This window comes from Podarcis gaigeae (assembly GCF_964106915.1).
Source record: "Podarcis gaigeae genome assembly, chromosome: 4".
NCBI classification, from domain to species: domain Eukaryota; kingdom Metazoa; phylum Chordata; class Lepidosauria; order Squamata; family Lacertidae; genus Podarcis; species Podarcis gaigeae.
The window spans coordinates 63762497-63783949 of record NC_139677.1 but is presented as its reverse complement, the minus strand read 5'-3'; the positions used below and the strand labels follow the sequence as shown (position 1 = coordinate 63783949).

At 41.1% G+C, this 21453-nt stretch overlaps 2 long non-coding RNA genes across 2 annotated transcripts; one reads left to right on the top strand and one right to left on the bottom strand.

The window, feature by feature from the left end:
- Positions 1 to 1535: 1535 nt before the first annotated feature.
- On the bottom strand, positions 1536 to 10187 carry LOC310844149. Its single transcript, XR_014563986.1, has 3 exons — positions 10032 to 10187; positions 4533 to 4621; positions 1536 to 1630 (listed from the first exon to the last, which is right to left on the bottom strand). It is a non-coding gene; the product is annotated as an uncharacterized lncRNA (long non-coding RNA).
- A 112-nt stretch (positions 10188 to 10299) lies between these two features.
- LOC310843881 lies at positions 10300 to 21358 on the top strand. The gene is made up of 3 exons (XR_014563737.1): positions 10300 to 12213; positions 12301 to 18172; positions 18317 to 21358. It is a non-coding gene; the product is annotated as an uncharacterized lncRNA (long non-coding RNA).
- The last annotated feature ends 95 nt before the right edge of the window (positions 21359 to 21453 follow it).

The following is a 21453-nucleotide window of genomic DNA, read 5'->3' as shown; positions in this document are numbered from 1 at the left end:
TTGACCACAGCATCCTCCAGAGCTAACAGAAGGATTGTACTGGAGGCACTGTTTTACAGTGGTTCCAGCTCTATCTCCAAGGTCAGTTCAGAGAATAGTATTGAGTGATTGTCATTTGGCCCCTTAGCAGTTGTGCTGTAGTTGTACCAACTTGTCCTCATGTACGTGGGTGATACCCATCTCTACTTCTCTGTAGCATCTGAATCAGAAGAGGCTGTGCTAAGCCCTGAAACAGTGGTGGGCTGAATGAGGGCCAATAAACTGACTCTGGATCATAGCAATGTGGGTGGGCTGTTCCTGAGTCTGGATAATTGGTCAATTGGCTGCTTTGGATGGGGTTGTACTCTTCCTGAAAGAGCAGGCTCATGGTCTGGGGGTGCTCCTAGACCCATCTTTGACACTATAGAGGACCAGGTGACTTCACTGGATAGATGTACCTTCAATCAGCTTTGGCTGTTAATACAGCTATGGCTGTTTCTGGACCAGGATAGGCTGGTCATCCATGTCATCCATGCACAGGCAACCTCTGGGATATTTGACTGCAATGTGCTTTGTGTGGGGTTAGTCTGAAGCTGCAGTTGGTGCAAAAATGTGGTGGCTCAACTGCTCACTGTGGCAGCATATTGCCATCAGGTTGCTCTGCTGTTGGAAAAATTGCCCTAGCTGCCAATTAGCTACTGGGCTAAGTTCAAGGTGTTGGTTTTGATGTATAAAGCTCTATATAGCTTGGGGCCTGAAAGACCATCTCACCCCTTATATACCCAATTGATCACTGAGCTCTGCAGGCCAGGGCCTTCTGAAAATGCAATCTCATCAGAAAGGTTATGCAGGAATTGGGCTTTTAGTGTCGTGGCACCTACCCTTTGGAGTTCCCTTCTATTAAATGTTAGACAGGCACGGCCTTTGTCATCTTTCTGACACCTACTAAAGACTTTCTTCTTCCAACAAGCTTTATAAGCTGAGATCTTTCCCAGTCTGCATCAATATTGGGATTATTTTAAATATGTTTTTATTGATTTTTATCTCTTGTTGTTTCCCAGCCTGGTCTCCTTTAGGAGGAAGGGCAGGATATAAATTAAACAAACAAACAAACTTTATTAAAGGAAAATGGCATAAAATGATCACTACCTAGGTCAGTGTAGAGGGAGGGAATGTTGCCCTTCTTAATAAGATTCCCAAAGGATACACCAAGCAAAGCCTCTCAAGAGACATCATGCATATCTGTGAATTATGCTTTGGTAGGGCTTGGAAAGAGTTAAGGAGCAAAAGCTCTGTTCCATCAATAAAGTTAACACTCCTGCATTTCCCAATTTCACATACTAAATGAAAATAACTTATATTTTTGCACAATCAGAAATTACAGCATAGAGGCTACATCACATATACCCATTTGTTCCTCAGTGGCAAAAAATTTTAATTGTAGCCTTGAAACGCAGAAATGAAAGTTATAGAAATAGCGAAACCAATCATCTTGTGCAGAAAGCTGAGGGCATTTCTAAAGTTCAAGAAGCTTTTCAAAAAAGGTAAAATGAATGTAATCTTTAGAGGAAATGTCAATTTTATTCTGGGCAACTGCAGTCGAAACATAAGGGTTTTAGCTGGAATGGCAAAGGACTCTGCACGGAGAAAACTAAAAGGAGAAAATAGTAATACAGGAAAAAGGTTAACATCTTGACATTAAATTATGGTTTTACTAAAACTCACAGTATACTTATTTTTTTATAATCAGGTACCAGTGACTAGTGTGGCAGGTAATAAAACAATAAAAGGAAAAAAAGAGTACATTTATCTGTCAATCTTTTGGTTCGCTGGTACTCTGTAGGAAACCTAAATATACAGCCCTTTGAACTATGTTAAATGGCTGTCAGCCTGATACACAAAGTCCACTAAAGCTTGAAGTACTTTTATTTAAGTCAATGGGACTTGCATCACATTAAATCCAGATTCCAGGCCTAGCTAAGTTGTGGGTTGGGCTGCCTACAAAGGTAAAAAAGATGTGGCCCTTGCATTGTTTCAAAATAGATGTTCCCTTCCATATTCAGTGGCATTAAACATGTTCATTAATTTATTTTTGCTATGCTAAATCAGTACAGCCATAGGTGATGCTCAGTTACACGTTGCTTGAGTTTTTCTTTCACTCTTAAACAATGAAGGCACAGAGGCAAAAAGGCAGAGTAAAAGATTTCTCAATCCTTTCAGCTTCTTTTCTAAAAATGCTTCCCCTCCCCAGCTGATTGTTGAGATTGCAATGCAAAGGGCTCTGCAAAAACAGGTCATCTGACCTCATTGTGACATCAGGTGGTTGACAGATAGATGCTCCCACCCTCTTGTCAAATTTGGTCTGGGGTGTGGGGGCAATCTCTGGCCTGTTGGTCAGATCCAGTTCTCTACACCAGGCTTAACCCTTTAGGACCCGTTATGATCCTCATAAAAATTGCTGCTCCTCAGCTGCTGTTTGGAAAGGAAGCCTCTGTTGGTGCCAGAGAACAGGAAAAGAGAATGGTTCACAGAAACACATTCAAAAGTAAATTCAGTCACCCAGGAAACACCTCTTAGTTCTACCCTATATGCTAAAAAGTGCTTTCATATTAATATGGTAACAGAAACAACAATTGTCATGGCATAGCATAGGAATTCCCCTTATTTCCCAAGCAGTGGATACCACTGCTAATATGTTAGAAATTACTTAGCAGCTGCTCTGTTTGAACTCACCAGGACCAAGTGTACTCGTTAATTTCCTCCATGATGACTTTATTTGGTTATTATTGCATAGAAGTCATTTTGACAATTCAATGGCATGGAAGTGGAAGAAGAAGAAGAGGAGGAGGAGGAGCAGGAGGAGGAGGAGGAAACAGTAAACTATCTAGCAAGACTTGCCAGAAAGATCTTTCCAGTCAAAAGGAGAGTTCCCCCATCCATAGCTGTCAACTTACAAATTTGAAAATAAGGGACCAGCAGCCTCACCTGTTCTAGGCACTCCAGTCTTCCTGTCCTCCTGCAGTCTGGTCAAACTCATGCTGGGTAGCTTCGAGAACACTGTCCAACCAACTTTGTAACCAGAGGTTCAACTGAATAGAATCTGAATCACATGCACCACAAGGCCTATGCAACCTCAACTTAAGATGGCTCCCTGGCCTGGCTTTGCATTGCAAAGTTTGCAGCAGCACGTGCAACAAAATGGCGTCCAGCATTCAAAACCCCCCTTAGCTTGCATTAACTAGCCACACACAAGGCATGCAAGCTCCACCCCCCAGTCGTTCTTAGACTTCTTATTGGGTGAGCAACACAGCCAAGCAACACAGTTAGAGCCTCCTTCCTCCCTGGCTGGCAGGGAGGGAGGGAGAGGAGCTGCTTCCTTTGAAATTTAAGGGACATCATTTAAGGGACATTTAAGGGACATCCATCAATAAGGGACAGCAGCGGGACATGGCACTGGAATAAGGGACTGTCCCTTCAAATAAGGGACACTTGACAGCTAGGCCCCATCAACTGGAGCAGCTAGTGAGGCAGGGTGGGGTGGCAGCTCTTACTATGTAATTGTGACTCACCACTAGAAAAAGTCAAATTTCAGCTCCAGCCCTATACACCTTTACCTTGGGGGAAGCTGGAAGGAGGAATGCAGTAGGATTTACTCACCCCCCCCCCCCAAAAAAAAAACCCTATACATGACAGGATTGCATTGTTAAGCATGTAAGGAAAACTTGACAATACAGGCAGCAACTACTGATACGCAATTGCCGACATGTGGGTCCTTTTGACCTGGAACAGAGCAGAATGGGGGTGGAACAGAATGGGTTGGAATGGGGCAGGGCACACTTATATGCTTACGCATGCGGGGGCCAGGAACAAAAACCCCACGCAAAATGGTCACTGCCTGCACAATGTCAAGAAGAGGTTCTATTATGTGGTGCGGCTTGATTTGCTTCCAGACACAGTGAAATACCCACTTTTGTCACCACTTCATATTTCAATCAAATAAACATGTATTAATTTTATAGAGTGTTGTTGTATCTCTGAACTTATCCTCGTTTCTCTTCATGTGCACCTGTCCTCCTTAACAGCCAACTGCCTACATGTTATATAGCTTCCCTTTATCTAATCCACCAACAAACTGATCCTGCTTACTTGGCCCATATCCCCCTTTGTTCTTCCAAAAGAGAAGGCAAAGTCCCTGCTTAATAGCACCGCTCATTCCCCTGCCCTCCACCATGTTGTTTTAAGTGGCCCATGGTGGGTGGGTGTTCACAGTGTTTTGACTGCTGCCCGAACCAATTAATGTGGACTTCTGCTTGATAGCCTCAACTTCAGCAACCAGCTGAAAAGATTACAACTATTCTGTGGTAACTCTTCATCATGTTTAGCTTACTGCTATTATAAAACTATTAAAGAAATAGTGTGTGGTAATTAACATTTAATTATTTACTCCTTTGTAGCAATCATTAGTATTTAGAAGTAGCTAACTATGCAGCACCGAGAAAAACCATGATCATTAATACTCTTCTAATTATTTCTTTGTTCAATAATGTATTCACTTATTACTGCTTCCGTAGATCTCTCATCAAATCATTGTCCTGTAGCTGGCCCCTCCTGCCTAAACTTTTCACCGTATTTAGGTCTGTACCTAAAAAAAGCCATTTATTACCACAAACAAAGGGGTAAGGAACCTTTTTCAGGCTGAGGGCCACACTTGATAATCTTCTGAGAGTCATATTCTAGAGGCAAAAATGGACAAAGCAAGGGATGTAAATTTTACCATTGTACTGTAGACTTATTTGTATGCATACTCTTCCCTGCCTTCCAACCATGGAAGTGAGAGGTATTATCAGTCCTTGTATTTGAGGTTCCACACCTTTGCCACAAAGTCTATGACCAAATATAGTTGGTTATTTCTCCCATTGTCACTGGCACTAGGACATGCGGAGTCATATAAGATTCAAATGCCTTGCATATAGTTCAGCAGCATCTGGAAGGCTGCAAGCTTCCTGTCGCTAGCCTAGTAAACGATCTCCTCACCCAGTTTTCCCATTTAACTCATGAACTAGATGGTTTTAACCTACACCGAAGTGTTATTCATATTTCATCTGTCTTAAAGCTAATGTTACAACATGAAAGCAGAACACTTAGCAGCATTATAAGCTTGACTCTTTGCAAGCTAATTGCTTTGCGTGTCTCTGGGTAGATCTCAGTGACAAGCAAAGGGCAATCGCTCATGCCATTTGCATTTAGCATGGTGTTAGGAAGATGATGGCAAAATAGATTCAAGATCACACAGATGACAGCACATGGGGCCCTGGAAATGAGCCATCATCTGAATGAGGCCCTGGAAATGAGCCTTCCTGAGTGAGGAAGGACCTGCAGCCATATAACTGCATAGGAACACAGGAAGCGGCCTTAGAATCATAGAATCATAGAGTTAGAAGAGACCACAAGGGCTATTGAGTCCAACTCCCTGCCAAGCAGGAAACACCATCAGAGCACTCCTGACATATGGTTGTCAAGCCTCTGCTTAAAGACCTCCAAAGAAGGAGACTCCACCACACTCCTTGGCAGCAAATTCCACTGTCGAACAGCTCTTACTGTCAGGAAGTTCTTCCTAATGTTTAGGTGGAATCTTCTTTCTTGTAGTTTGGATCCATTACTCCGTGTCCGCTTCTCTGGAGCAGCAGAAAACAACCTTTCTCCCTCCTCTATGTGACATCCTTTTATATATTTGAACATGGCTATCATATCACCCCTTAACCTCCTCTTCTCCAGGCTAAACATGCCCAGCTCCCTTAGTCGTTCCTCATAAGGCATCGTTTCCAGGCCTTTGACCATTTCGGTTGCCCTCCTCTGGACACGTTCCAGTTTGTCAGTGTCCTTCTTGAACTGTGGTGCCCAGAACTGGACACAGTACTCCAGGTGAGGTCTGACCAGAGCAGAATACTGTGGCACTATTACTTCCCTTGATCTAGATGCAATACTCCTATTGATGCAGCCCAGAATTGCATTGGCTTTTTTAGCGGCCGCGTCACACTGTTGGCTCATCTCAAGTTTGTGGTCAACCAAGACTTCTAGATCCTTTTCACATGTACTGCTCTCAAGCCAGGTGTCACCCATCTTCTGTTTGTGCCTCTCATTTTTTTTGCCCAAGTGCAATACTTTACATTTCTCCCTGTTAAAATTCATCTTGAGTTTTATCAAGTTCCATCTAGTTCAATACAGCCTAGCAGTGCCATTGACTGGCAATGGTTCTTCAAGATTTCACAGCCCTGCCTGGAGAAAGAAACAGTGAGGACTGGACCTAGGATCTTCTGCATGCAATGTTCAACCATTGAGCTGCAGACCATGCCTAAATGTCGCAATCCATCTTTGTACAAAAGTCCATGATTGTTCAGGGTAACCTGGTGGAGGACTACAGGGCACTATTCTGCATGTAACTGACTGAAAGCAAGGGGGGGAGAGGATTGTGCTTGCTTGCTTGTTTTTAAGAATCATTTGTAATGTAGATGTTCCAAGTCTAATGAAAATACTCTTTCATTCTTTCACTACTAGAAAGTATATTGATTTAATAAAAACCACAGACATGTAACTTCAATATCATCATCTCTATTTACATTTAAAATTAGCTGACTATTTATTTTTAACATATGGTAAGCGCATCACACACACACAACACATGGACTGTAAGAAACAAAGGACTTTACAGACCCCTTTTGTCAGAGTTCTCTGTCTGTCTGTCTGTCTCTCCCCCTCCCTCCCTCCCTCTCTCTTTCTCCTGCTGCCCCTAAGTTAATTTCTTTTCAGCATACAATGCCTCATTTCAAAGAAAAATTAACTTGGTCATGAGAAATAGATAATGATGAAAAATGCTAAGACAGAAGTTGAGATGGTCCCTTCAGCTCTCTGAATATAATGAACTATGAATGAGGTGTAAAATTAATTACTATTAATGGTAGGCATGGTGTGAATCTTATCAGTAACTATTCAGCTCAGTTTTAGAGCACCTCAGCCTTTTACAAGAGACGTTTTGCAAACAAGACTATTTGAAGCCTTTTTAGAAATGGTTGTATGTATGTATGAGTCAATGAGTGCTAACTATTCATTGGCATTTTATTGTATAAGTATAACATCAATTCAACCTGTTTTTTAAAAAAGTACTATCATCATGATGATATTGGTTTAACTCTACCAGTGCAGTGTAAAAAAAGAGAAAGGCTGTTGGGCTTATGGTGGGGAAGGAATGCAACTTAGCTGGAATTCTTTGCTCACATCTTGTCTCATTCTCTGAAGAAGTTGTAATATTATGCTGGCAGAAAAGTTGGTATAACTTAAAATACTCCCATAGCATTCAATGGTCAGCCCAAAATCATTGCCGTACCACTTCCACAGAATCCTAACATCTACCCTGCCAACTGTGAAGGGGAAAAGATTCTGATTAAGCCAACAAACATAAACCCTGATGGATCAGACCAGAAGTCTATCTATTCCTGCATCCGATTATCCACAGTGACTGATTCTGCACAATCATGGGTAGAACGATGGAGTCAGATCTGGTTGGCTTCCTGACACAGTGTTGATCTCCAACATGACAGCAGGAACTGTTTTATGAAGAGCTCTGAATTAGCTTTTGGACATCACACAGTCTGAAGGGAGGCACTTCTGCATCATTATGTTTTCTCCATGGGGACAGGACTCTTGGACTTTTGTGTGGATGGAATATAAAAGAGTTGTATCCATTGTCCACACACTTTTGTCGCTAGCCCTGCCTACCACTGGCATGCGGCTCATGCAACTTCCTAAAATAGGATGTGTGGCCCTTTGGATGAAAAAGTCCCCATGTCCCCCCTGCCATACCCATTTACTAGGGACTAAGCTCCACTGAACTGGGTGAGACTTACTGGTACTTCTTAATAGATATGTATAGGATTGTGCTGTTAGTTGCTGTAGGGTTTGGTTTATGAAGGATGGCTGTAGCTTGGCTAAATGTTTATACTAGTTTCAATTGTCCATTGGTTTCAATATTTCCACTTTCAACCTCAGTAAGCTATCATTCTAACCTAAAAGTTTGTGTTTCTGTGTGTTTATTTAAAGAAATGTGGTACATGGCTATATAAGCTAACCTATAACTGCAGGCTTCCTTATTATGTGATACTGAACAGGACTGGACCTGTAAGGGTGTTGTCCCAAAATAGTTTATTTTTCACAGAATTTTTGTCTTCATAAGCCTGTAACCTACTTGAGGTCTGATCACAGAACCTAAGCATTAATACTGGTAATTTTGCCTGGTGAAACTGAATTTAGATCTAATTATAGATCAGGAAGCAGAGTCAGAATATTTATTTCCAGCTATTACTTTCTAATACTAAATTTACCTGCTTGCTAATGAGCTGATTTAGCAGTAATATGCAAATATTTCATTTCATGAATGTGGATGGGGACACATGAGACTGGGACATATTTTATGTACACAAACAAGCACTGTGTTGAATATGTATTTGGAAGCCTGTGTAATCTTGAACTACAGTAATGTTTCAAATAGGATTTTCCATATCATGGGTTTTGGCAGAGATCTCCAATGTCCAGTGTCATTCTGCTACTTTGTCAGATTTTAGAAACTTCTGGGGCAAATTAATTCCTGTACACAAAATACAGAGACTTTACTTCCAAACAAAAGCCTGTCCCATTTGTTTCTAAAATTAGGTGTTACAATTTGCTTAGCAACCACGGAATGCCATGCATCGTATACCACCTGTGGTCTTACAGGTCTATACTGTTCAGTAGCCATTGGCCCTGCTAGCTGGGCATGATGAAAGTTAGGATTCCAGCTACTAGGCTGAGAACACCACACTGAAAGCACATGACTTCCCACAAAGAATTCTGAAAACTGTGTCTGGGAATTGTAGCTCAGTGAGGGGTAAAATGCAGTTCTGTGGATTCTTAGGAGAAGTAATGTGCTTTAAGCATGCAACATGGACAGATCCTAAGTCTGGAAGGCCCACCCCACTGTGTAATATTTTGTGATTTTGATATAAGATTTGGTATTTCATTCCTGATAACTTCTTAAGTCATCAACATCCACTCCTTTGTCCTGTCCCTTAGGTATGAATATATACGTTTGCCAGTCTAATCTGAATGTTGGAACACCTCATTAAGCGGTTTCTTGATTAGGGTACTTAAGCAGTATGCCCATCTTACGTTAGTATCTGCATTGGTCTCTACGTGTAATGATTTAATCAGGGTGCTTTTTCTAAACAATAACCCTAACAATTAATACTGGTATCCTAAAATTCTGATAGCTGTTAGCTGATGTTAAGATCTATAACATTCACCACAATGGTTATCCATGTTAACTTTCTTGTTTGTGATTACACCATTTTCATTATGTTTAAGTGTCTTTCTACAGACACATAGCATATGGTATAGGCAGAGGAGATGAGCCTTTGATGTAGAGAACATTTTTAAAAAAACATGTTAAATTGCAATTACACTGTTGTGTTGGTAGCAGGTGATTGGGCCCCAAAGATAAGCGTATTCAGCTGCATACAGTATTAACACTACTCGGTAAAATGAATTGGTAGAAAGGACACTGCAGTGGTCCCCCACCCCCATGATGTCATATTGCATAAGACATTTGAAATAAACTTTTCACATTATCTAGAGCATGGCAGACACGACACAGAATCACTTAGGCAAATCCTGGAGAGGTTTTTATTCACTGGGAGAACATTCTGCCCATATCCACCATCAGATTTGAAACTGCAGATGGTAAATCACATATTGCAATGAGCTTTGGCAAAGCTTTAGGAATTTCTTGCTGGCATCATCCATGCATCTCTCAGGAATGATAATTAAAAATTAAAAGTATCTGTCCAGAAATACCATAATGCTAGCATGTAACATAGACCGGTGCTCTTGGAGAAATTCAGTGTGAAAAATCAGGCTACTGTGACTAAAAAAGAAAGCAAGCTAGTATACAAAACTAACAGTTGGAAGCTACATTTCCTTTGTATCCCTAGGCAACTATAAATTGTGGCAGAAAGTAATTTTACCTCTCTTCCTCATGTTGCCATCCATGGAGTCGGGAAAAGTAAGTTTGGATTAACCACTTTTTTGCTGTATCACAATCAAGTTCTTCTTCTTCTTCTTCTTCTAGAAATTCAAAGCTTTGCTGAGCGTTTTGAATATTAACCCACCCCCTTTCACAAGTGTAGTAGTAACTATGGCTCCTGGAGAACACTCAGGAGACACATTGGGTCACCCTTTCCACTGGTGGAAAAAGAGCTTTAAACCTCAGAAAGGGGTGCCCTGTGCCACACCAAAAATTGGCAACCCCCCCTCTCACACTCCATTTTAAATTATAGTTGTGGTGCCCCTGAGGCTCTGCGCCAAGATTCCTCTTTCCTGAAAATTTCTGTGGCCCTTGTCCTATCAGTGTTGGAGCACCAATGTTGGTGGGGCTGAAAAAGGGGGATTCTATGGGTGGGTTGGAAGTATGCCCAGGTAGACCAGAGGAAGGACTGGTTGTGAATAATTCAATGCCTTCCCAATCCCTTGACTTGCCCCCAAATCAGGGGTTAACTTATCCCAAGACCTGGAAATGGTGTAGTTTGGTCCTTTTTATTTCCAACAGGATAGAAATAGTTAAGGAAACAAACGTGGGGAAAGAGAGATTAGCGCAAGAATGCCCCTCCATTCTCACATGCAAGATCCTGGCACGACACTGGATGAAGTTAACCTCCTCTCTTGATGTCAGTGTTCTTTGTAGATGGAAGGCAAAGAAAGGCCTCCTTGGACTGCAGTGGCAGTGAGAATTATACTGTGCTGAGAGAGCTGGACAGGGGAATGTCTTCTGGGAATCTCCCTCCACATGAGCCCATGGAGCAATGGCTTCTGCTCACAGTAATTTTAGAACTTGGACCCAGGTTTTTCAAACTTGATCATGATTAGAAATTCATTATGTTTACAACTAGAAAAGATATAAACCCAACTCCAAAAAGCAGAGTTAACTTGGTTAATTTGTTTACTATATTTACTAGGGAATAAGGAGCAGTCAAATCTGAGTCACTGCTGTTTTTGTTATTTTTAAAAGTTGATAGAATGCAATAGCCACCAGGCCCCCTTGTAAGTGGTGAGTTGCATGGAAAAATTTACCTGCAGAGCACAATGATATAATTGAGGGGGATTGTGTGGGTCTTACAGATTACCTTTTCTATCTCTCAATGTTTATATATTTGTATTTCCTTTTCTCTCTCTCAATGCTTACATATTTGCTTGCTATTGCTCGCTCTTTCTTTCTTTCTTTCTTTCTTTCGCAAGACAACTTAGGGGACAGGAGTTCAAAATGTTGCACTTGTACTAAATATGCAATGAATAATTTAATGCACTTTGTCTCCAGTAGCAGCGAGAATAACATGAGGCTGCTAGCTTTTGAAGTACCTGCTAGCTGGTGGCTGGTTTCTGTGACCCTGACTTCCCCTCCGAGTACATTTGCTTGCAAATGATACTTGGCAAAAGGGAAAGCTGCAGAATCAAACCATCATGGAGTTAGCTCACTCTCCTTGAGGTGGAATTTAACTATGGAATATGTCATTCCATAGCTGGTGGAATGGGAAAGTCATGCTTGTGTATAAAGTTCCTTCTTTTAAGGCTAGCCGTGTTCGAATCCCTGCTTCTGTTTTTTCAATACATGGATTCTAGTCAAGTGCCCTTCAGTATGAAGGTGTTCCATAGAGAGCCATGTCACACTAGATCAGCATGCTGAGCACATGCAAAGGAAGGAAGAACTTCCATATTATTAATAGTTGAACGGCAGGACTTTGGCATCAGTTTAAAACTGTGTTTCTAAAATTAGCAACCTCTCATCTTCTTGTTAAAGTGTAATTCATCGCCTCTGAGACAGCAGCTGAAGAGATGTCGTATACGTCCTGTCCCCCCGTTCCCAGTATCATTTCATGTGTTGGCAGACCATCAGGTCCAATGACTAGGTGCAATTTTAACTTTCTGAAGTGATCCAGAAAATAGAAGCAAGATAGTGTGCTTGGATAGGTGGTCAATGAAGGAAATACAATGAGCTATAATATATTTCAGAGGTATCATTTACAATCATGTCTATTGTATTCAACAGATAAAAGTATCTCTCCTCCCAATGTTGCACCATCCCAAGAGAGACCTGACTCACTGCTGGTGGTACTGTAGCCTCTGATTTAGATGCCATGAGATTTAAGGGGAAAGGTTGTTGTTTAGTCGTTTAGTCGTGTCCGACTCTTCGTGACCCCATGGACCAGAGAACGCCAGGCACCTCTGTCCTCAAGGGAAAAGGTAGACCACCTAAAGTGTGTCCCTCATCAGCCTGGAAAGCAATGAGAAATGGGGCGCCACAGAATACTGTCCTGATGCTGTTGCTTGTAAACATCTTTATAAGTGACTTGGATGGCCATGTATCAGGGATGCTGTAGTAGCAGGTGATCTTTGGGGTCTCTTCCAGCTCTCTGATTCTGTGATCCATGGCCTCTCATGTGGTATCCTCAGGACTTTTCATCATACCTATGTGTATTTATAAAGGGGTCATGGTACAAAACGAAAATAATCATATTTGTCAGGTGCATTGTGTGAGAATGTCAAGTTTCCCTACCTAACAAGATTTGTCACTGCATTCTCCTGTGATGTACCAATAGTAAAATTTGATGATATATGGATTTTTCAGGACACTGCCATAATTTGCATAATTTGCAATTTACCAGATTGTCCTACCTTAATGACAATGTCCTCTGGCTAAGAGATTAATAATAGCTAAACCTGACATTGCATTGTGGCGGTTCCCTCACTGCAAGAAGTGAAGTTATGAGGAACAAGGCAGAGGACCTTCTCGGTAGCGGCCATCAGATGTCAAAGAGATAAACATCTATACAGCTTTTAGAAGACGTCTGAAGGCAGCCCTGTATGGGGAAGTTTTTAATGGTTGGTGTTTTATTATGCTTTTATATTTGTTGGAAGCCACTCAAAGTGTCTGGGGAAACCCTGTCAGATGGGTGGAGTACAAATAATAAAATTATTATTATTAATTTTGGAGTTAGCTTGGGTGCAGTATAGCAGCTAAGAGTGTGAGCAATGAGACATAAGCCCTATGAAGTGCAATGAAAACACATGAAAGGCCACACTAAGTACAAGAGTATCTGCTTTGCACGTAGAAGATCCCAGTTTTTTAAAAAAAATAATTTTTATTGAATTTTTGAATTATAACAACAAATCTTCCACAAATCTTAATTGAACAATTTATATATCCATTTCTCCCCTCCCCCCTCTTTGGTTTCCTCCGTATTTCCGTATTGATTTATTAAACAAATTCTATACCCTGCTGGTTTTACCTCTTATATAGTTGTGAAAGTTTAGTTAAAACCTGTCAATGGGTCCAAATCTTTATACTGTCTTTTTATATAGTTATAAATGGTTCCCACTCCTTTTTGAAATCGATGTTGTCTTTCTTGTGTATCCTGTCAGCTTAGCCAATTCTGCGTAGTCCATAAGCTTAACTTGCCATTCTTCCTTTGTTGGCGTTTTCTCTGTTTTCCATACTTGTGCTAATAAAATTCTTGCTGCTGTTGTCACATACATAAACAATCTCCAGTTTCCCTCTCCTATATCATGAGAAGATCCCAGGTTCAATCCCAAGCATTTCAGACCTCCTTCAGTGTAAACAATGCTGCACTAGATGGACCAATATATAGGAAGTTTCCTATGTTCCATGTGAGCAATGGGTCTGGGGATGAGCATACAATACCAGCTTTGTGCTTCCTTCACCATGCTCTTTACCTTCAACTTGTGGAGGAGGGCGACTGTGTGAAGCAGAGAGTCTTCTGTATTCTTAGAGGCTCTGGGGAAGCTGTGATCCTCCAGATGTGGTTGGACTCTCAGTAGCCTCAGCCATCATCATCAATGGGCAGGGATGAGGGGAGGTGCAGCCCAACAACATCTAGTGGGTGATAGGTTCCTCATCCTGCTTGTTGATTTCACCTGCATAGGCTAGAAATCTTATACTTTGCCTCAGCCATAAACTATTAGCAAACCACTGTTCTATTTTAGTAGCCTTTCACATGGATTTATGGGGATAATAACAACTTTCACAACTTGCAAGCTGTGCCATACTGAGTCAGACCAATTGTCCACCTAGCTCAGGGTGGTCTACCCTGACTGGCAATGGATGCCAGGATCTCAAAAAAGTTTTCCTCTGTCTTACCCAGAGATTGAATCTGCAGCTTTTTGCATGCAAAGCACGTGCTCCACTACTGAGCTATGGCCCTTCCCCATGTGTTGGGAGATGATATTATGCCAATCATAAAACACTGAAAGGTCATTTTTATAATCAAGAGCATGTGAATGGAGGGGATTTCCCAGTTGATATATTAAGAACACTCTCTTCAATCTTGAAATTGTTTGGCCTGGTTTATAAAGTCCCTACATCATGCTTACAAGAATATCTGATAACTCTGTGGCTTTTCTGAGTTTTAAGACAAAGTATAGACCCTATACTTTCAGCACTGAGATTCTCTTTGAACTTATTAAAGGCTTTACTCATGAAACAATGGCATTGATTACTAATAAAGGACCACAGATTTATAGGATTTAGCCTTAATACATGAATAAAAGAATTTTCCCTGGTTGCTCAGCTGTAAAATACTCCATAGTTTTGAATTACACACAGCTGCATTGTGAACTCAAACTCTGAAGAGAGCTCGTAAGGGTATTTCTGAAATCAATGGCAACATGGCTGTCCATGCTGTATGTCAATATTGATTTGGTCTTCACATGGTTATCTTTCTGATTGACAGAATAAATGGTTTTTACCTATAAGGTACATGAAAGTACCATTTATGCCCAAACATGTGAAACTTCCCCTTTTCTTCTGCAGCAACCAATATACCCTCATCCTGGAATATATGCAGATTTCCGAGCGATAGATTCGATCTCCATAGAATAGTATGAATCACTGTAATAGATATACATTTTAAAAGTTTCTTTTTGAAACGCTGACCTGGATGTGGAAGCTCATGGCTGAGTACCTAATGGCTTTCCAATGGGTTTCCCAACCAAAAGTAAATCTGTTAAGAGTATAGGTTCCTTTTCTCCTGGCTGATTTGAATGTTTGGAGAGAAAAACCTGCCACTCTTTTTATTGCCTCTAACCCCTGTATGAAATCATCCATTGCTTTATAGTTCAGATCAATTCAAACAATTTAAGGCATGGGAAGTGGGAGGGCATTTGCAGAATTAGAGCTATTTACACCATTGTACTGTACTGCAAAGAGGGACGTGGGTGGTGCTGTGGGTTAAACCACAGAGCCAAGGGCTTGCTGATCGGAAGGTCGGCAGTTCAAATCCCTGTGACGGGGTGAGCTCCCGTTGCTTGTTCCCTGCCAACCTAGCAGTTCAAAAGCACGTCAAAGTGCAAGTAGATAAATAGGTAGCGCTCCTGCGGGAAGGTAAATGGCATTTCCGTGAGCTGCTCTGGTTTGCCAGAAGCGCCTTAGTCATGCTGGCCACATGACCCGGGAGATGTACGTCGGCTCCCTCGGCCAATAAAGCGAGATGAGCGCCACAACCCCAGAGTCAGCCATGTCTGGACCTAATGGTCAGGGGTTCAGGGGTCCCATTATCTTTACTTACTGTACTGCAAATTACAAATGAGCAACTTATGCGTAAATTGCATAGATTATCTTGTACATGGCAACAAATATATTATATTCAGCACTTTTTGTCAATCCTTGCAGCAAGCTACCATGTCGCTGATGTTATTTGAATAAAAATTCTAATCTACATTAATTTACAGACAAAGGTGTCTCATCCGGACTGTATAAACTATTGCGGGCTGACTCTACTGGTATACTTGTCAGGCATGGGGAAGATATCGGTAAGGGGGAGGGAGGAAAAAATGGACAAAGCATAGGAGAAAGCTCCATTCTACCCAAAGATTTAAAGACAATTCATTAAATTGATTCTTAGGTGGTATCTGACTTCTCATACTTTGAGTAGGATAACTCAACAATACCTGCCAAAACTGTATATTTAGCATATTTGAGGTGTTTTGGAAAACAGCTATTTATGAGCGCCAATTGATTATGGGGCAGCTGTTGATACCAGGTCCACTTACTGCAATGCTGTCCATTTCTGATGATGGAGGCAAAAAGATACCGTACTTCTTAAGAGTTCGTTGGTATCTTTTTTTAATTGCTGACTCTATGGTGGTATCCTAAAATTGGAAATTAGTAACAGCTAATTTAAAGGAGTGGTGGCATTCTCAAATCTGGGTGGTGGCCCTTATGGAAAAACTTACACTTCTGTCAAGGAAATGGAAGAATCCAATGATTTTTTTTAAAAAAAGTATATTATGTGTAATGGTGTTATTAATTATGTCCAGGCGAAAGAGCATGGTTGGATTTCTTAATCAACTCATGTTGCTTTATGGAGTGATATTATAGGTTGACAGTTAAAAATAATATAAATATGCTTGGTTCACTGATTACTTCTATAATGGTTCCCTGATTTCATCACTTGTGCTTATTTATTGGTGCACTATGGATTGTGGGAGATTTTCTATTGTCTACTTGTTTTGCTCTGACTTTTTATTGTTTCTTTGCCTGTTTTTCTTTGGTATGAAAAGTCTTAATAAGCTGCTCTTAAGTGTGTGGGGGGTGGGAATAAAGTAAAGATCCCATTGGTGAATACTGACACATGCTCATAAAATGTCCTTTCAACTATGGATCTTACAGCTACAGATGGAAAGCATATCTGTAACAAGTATGCACTCTGTCCCGGCTTCTGCCAACCTAACAGTTCGAAAGCATACCAGTGCAAGTAGATAAATAGGTACCACTGTGGCAGGAAGGTAAACGCCATTTCCGTGGACTCTGGCACTCTTCATGGTGTCCTGTTGCACCAGAAGCGGTTTAGTAATGCTGGTCACATGACCTGGAAATCTGTCTGTAGACAAATGCCGGCTCCCTCAGCCTGAAGCAAGATGAGCGCCACAACCCCATAGTCGCCTTTGACTGGACTTAACCAGCACAGCGCATTACCTGAAATTGACATGATGTTCAATAACATTTCCCATAGAATGCTCCATCACATTGGGAGATAGGTATGTATAATATAATATGAAGTTTGGGGCCAGGCTACATCTTACTTGGGCACTATCTGTAATGCCCTTTAACATTTCTTTAAACAAAACACAGCCATGGAAGGCTGCAGTCAGGTGCAGTGGAGGGGTATGTGTATGTTTAACCCTTTATCCATTTGCTGTTTCTTTTCAAAAAAAACCTCCCACAGCACCTTTTCCCTCTGCAGGTGAAGAGATGCAGAATTTGGTCTCTCCCCTACCACCCATGAAATGAATAGCAAATTTTGAGAACAAAAACAGCCAGCAAGGAAAGAACTACAAAGTCTTTCCCCTATCAGCTCCCTCTACATCCTTTGATTCTGAATGCAGCTTTCTGTGGATGCTTATTATAAAAAGAAAAGTAGGGGGGAAGGATATTATACAGCGCTTGGACTGTTAAGAGGTGAAAGGACTTGGGTGAGGATGCATTCTCTATATTTCCTAGAGCTTACACATCTATCTGGCGCTCTCTCTCTCTCTCTCTCTCTCTCTCTCTTCCTGATGAAAACATTGATAATCTTTCTCACTGACCCTGTGCTTCTGGGACACAAAAGAGGCAGTGTGATATCTGTATTAAAATCTTGAAAATTGCAGCATCCTTATTATTACTGTCAGTGAAGACTGCCTGACAAAAGTCAGCTCTCAAAGGTATAGGGGACAGATGATCCAAGAAACTAGACACCACTAAAAAGCAGCATTCATACAAGGACTAAAAGATGTCCAGCTTGTAACTTGCCACTTATCTCCTTGCCTGGGGCAAGTAGCAATTGTCCCCAGGTGAGTACTTGAGTAGAAAACTATGCTATCCTTCAGAAGCTGAATTGTACTGAGCTGAGGAAGCACATGTGTAGGAGAAGCGAGGAGCAAGTTGGGATTGACATGCTAAAGAGATTTTTGTGTCGCTCATTGACACATGCTCCTTTGCTGGTCATGTACTGAAACTGGGCCACTAGAAAAAATGTACAACATTGAACCACAAGAGCAAAAACAAAAAGGAAACCAAGTGTGGGAGATCTTGCAGACATGTGTTGCGGTTCTTTAGGCCAGTGTTTCCCAACCTTGTGCCTCCAGATGTTTTTGGCCTACAACTCCCATCATCTCTAGCTAGCAAGACCAGTGGTCAGGGATGATGGGAGTTGTAGGCCAAAAACATCTGGAGGCACAAGGTTGGGAAACACTGCTTTAGGCAAATGAAATTTTGATTAACACAAATTAAGCTTCCTAACCCTGAAATAACTTCACAGCTTTGTTGCAGTGTCTACTTGATGGTATATACTCATTTGAAGTAACTAGCTGCTTCCTATAAAAGAAAGGAAGAACCAACTATCTATTAAGAATCTAAAATTTATTACCACCAAGCCATTATCTAGAGCAGCAAACCAATGGCACATTGCCTTATCCTTCATACTATCTCCCATGCAGCCCATGGGTTGTCCACCTGTGCTCTACGGTACAGTCTTATTTCTCTGCAAAAATATAAATGCTGCAGCACAATCCTCACAGAAGTGTGTGGCATAAACATTTCTCTTGCTTTCTCTTCCCCCTGAACACAGAGTTGGCATTGTAATTATCTGACTATAGTGATTTCCTGTTTGGAAGTGGGGAAGAAGACTAGATTCAGGGTCCTCCTCCCCAAGACAGGTGATTACTGTTATTACATTTGACAGCACCAATCATAACCTTGTGCACAGGACCTGATCCAAAAAGCTAACATAGGTGTAACCTTCTCCTTTGCAAATACAGAAGTAGAGTTCTTACAGGTAAAAAAAAAGTATCAAAGTAAGTAGAAGAGAAGGAAAGACAGATTCCATCTCAAATATGATGCATGAAATATAAGTAATGGGAAGATTAAAAGTAAGCATCTGGAATATGCAAGGAATTAATTATCTGCTTAAAAAGAGACCAGAATATCTAATATACCGGTAGTTCTTTTACAAGGAACAACTCCCTTGAAGCAGAGCATATAACAGGCTGAAATGTGGTTCTCTCCTTCCATATTTCCACCAGCTACAATTTTAATCACCAAGAAACTCAATTTCCATCTAGGTGAAATAAAAAGTGGATAAGGCAAAAAGGTGTGCCATGCTGCGAGTGCTGACAGATTCACAAGCTTTCACTGTAAGTAATATCCTTCTTTAGCAAGCTATTCTCAGCACTGCACCATCACATATAATACTAAAAACAACAAAGAACCTTAACGACCAAAACTAAAGCTGGCATAAGGTTTCAGGGCCGGAGGCCACTTCATCATTTGCATGGAGTGGTCAACGAAGTGGAAGAAATATATGTGAGAATATAAAGAGAAGTGTAAAAAAAAAGTTTTTATTAAGAGAAGTCAAGAGGTCAGGCATGAAAGCTGTTCCTCTGGCACAGCACTATGCAGAACAGCAAGTATTACACTACCAAATCAAATGAACACAACATTCCATCTCTGAAACGTGATGTCTCAACAAGGCCCTGGGAGTGACCAGTTCATTACAGAAAGCAGTGTTTGCTTAAGCTATTGATCAAGTGATAACTATTAGCCACTAGCGGCTGCTAATCAGAACTGGGTCACACCAGTGCCAATTGGTTGCAGCTAAAGGATTACTTTGAGCCCTACATCTCCAGGGGGTCCAAGCCCTCAGCCATATTCCTGTTGCTCATCTACAAATTGCTGCTGATGATTTATAAATTTGTCTCCTCTGTTTACCCCAAGACAGCTGATAATGATGCTGTGAACTGCTGGAGCTGTCTCAGGATGACAAAGGGAAAAGCACAAAAATGTGAAGCTTCTACTTCACACGCTGCAACCCCAAAGTACTGAATAACTGCAGGAACAGCCTTTCTCTCTCTCTCTGCTTCCACAGCAGGCAGTCTCTCCATCAAGCGAGGATTGGAAGTCTTGAATTAAAGGACACAGATAAAGTACAAGCTACCATGGAAGGCAGGGTGGGTGGGCGGGCAACGAAGTTCACCTGACAGCAGAAACAAACAACAGTAGAGTCCCACTGAATTAAGAAAAAGACTCTTTGCTCTTGGAGTGGGCATTATATGCTCACTTGCTCCATACTGCAAACAGGGATGGGCACAAGGTAGATTTGGATTTAGTACTTCTAGATCTCTGAATGCACTGAAATAAGAGCTGCAAAAAGGTTTCTGATTCTCAGTAGTTGAGTAACAAATATGCTTGCAAGTCCCCTCCAAAAGGTTCTACAAATTGTACATGCAATCTAGAGACAAGATGTTTGCCTTGACTATATCTAGGCCACATTCCCAATTGGTAGTATAGAGTAGGAAATTTCAGAGCACAGAGCTGGTTCAGAATCTAAGATGGAATCCTCCTTCACCAACTCCCACATCGCCACATTTTGGGATACCAATGCACTACTAAAAATCACAGCACTCTCAGAACAAACACATTTTTCCACAGTACGCAACTAGTCTCTGTGATTCAGTGTCATGCTGGAGCAAAACAACATTTCTAAATGTAAACAAATTGTATTTATTTATTAGATCTATTCCTTGCCCTTCACCATGACGTCCCAGAGCATGTTACAAGTAAAAAAGACAAATTTAAAACAGATAAAAATCACTACAACTTTAACACATATAAAACCATTCCAAAATACAACAGAACAATACAAATTCATCAAAGCAGATGGGTCACAAAACATCTAAATTCCTTAACTGCCAGAGGCCAAGGTAAAGAGGTTGGCTGATGACTACCAGGTAACTATCCAGAAGAAAGTAACCACACTCTCACAACTATCACATATTGGCATATTCCCAAGTTTATTTAAATTTGTGTACTGATGTCCATGCCTTGTACAAAATGCAAGATGTGCCATCCAAGTCCCATCTTGTCACCCTGACCCTGAACTATACTGAGTTAATACGCATGTAGAAATAATTTTCACACAAGAAATTCTTGTAGGAGGAAGGTACCTGATTCTAAGCTCTCCTCTTTCCTTACTCCAACAAGAAAGCAGCTTTACCTACATAATGCTGTCAACTCCTGTATCTGTTCAGCAGAGAAATTTTTTTCATGTAGGAATGGGGATGTCATTTGTTCAGGGATCACTATATGTAGAGAGCTCTAGATGTGTGAAGGTATCTAACCCAATATTTTCTTGAAGCTGGAGAGATGGGGTGGGGGAGGATGTGTGTGAAAGATAGAAGTTCTTGAATCATACACATGTTGCAACTTCTGAAATTTTCTGTGAAGACTGAAATGAAGCCTTAGTACACAAATACATATGAATGAAGGAGCACAATTACCCATGTTTTACAACTTAAGAAAATGCATACAGATGATTGCTTAGTACATGCCATTATGAAATG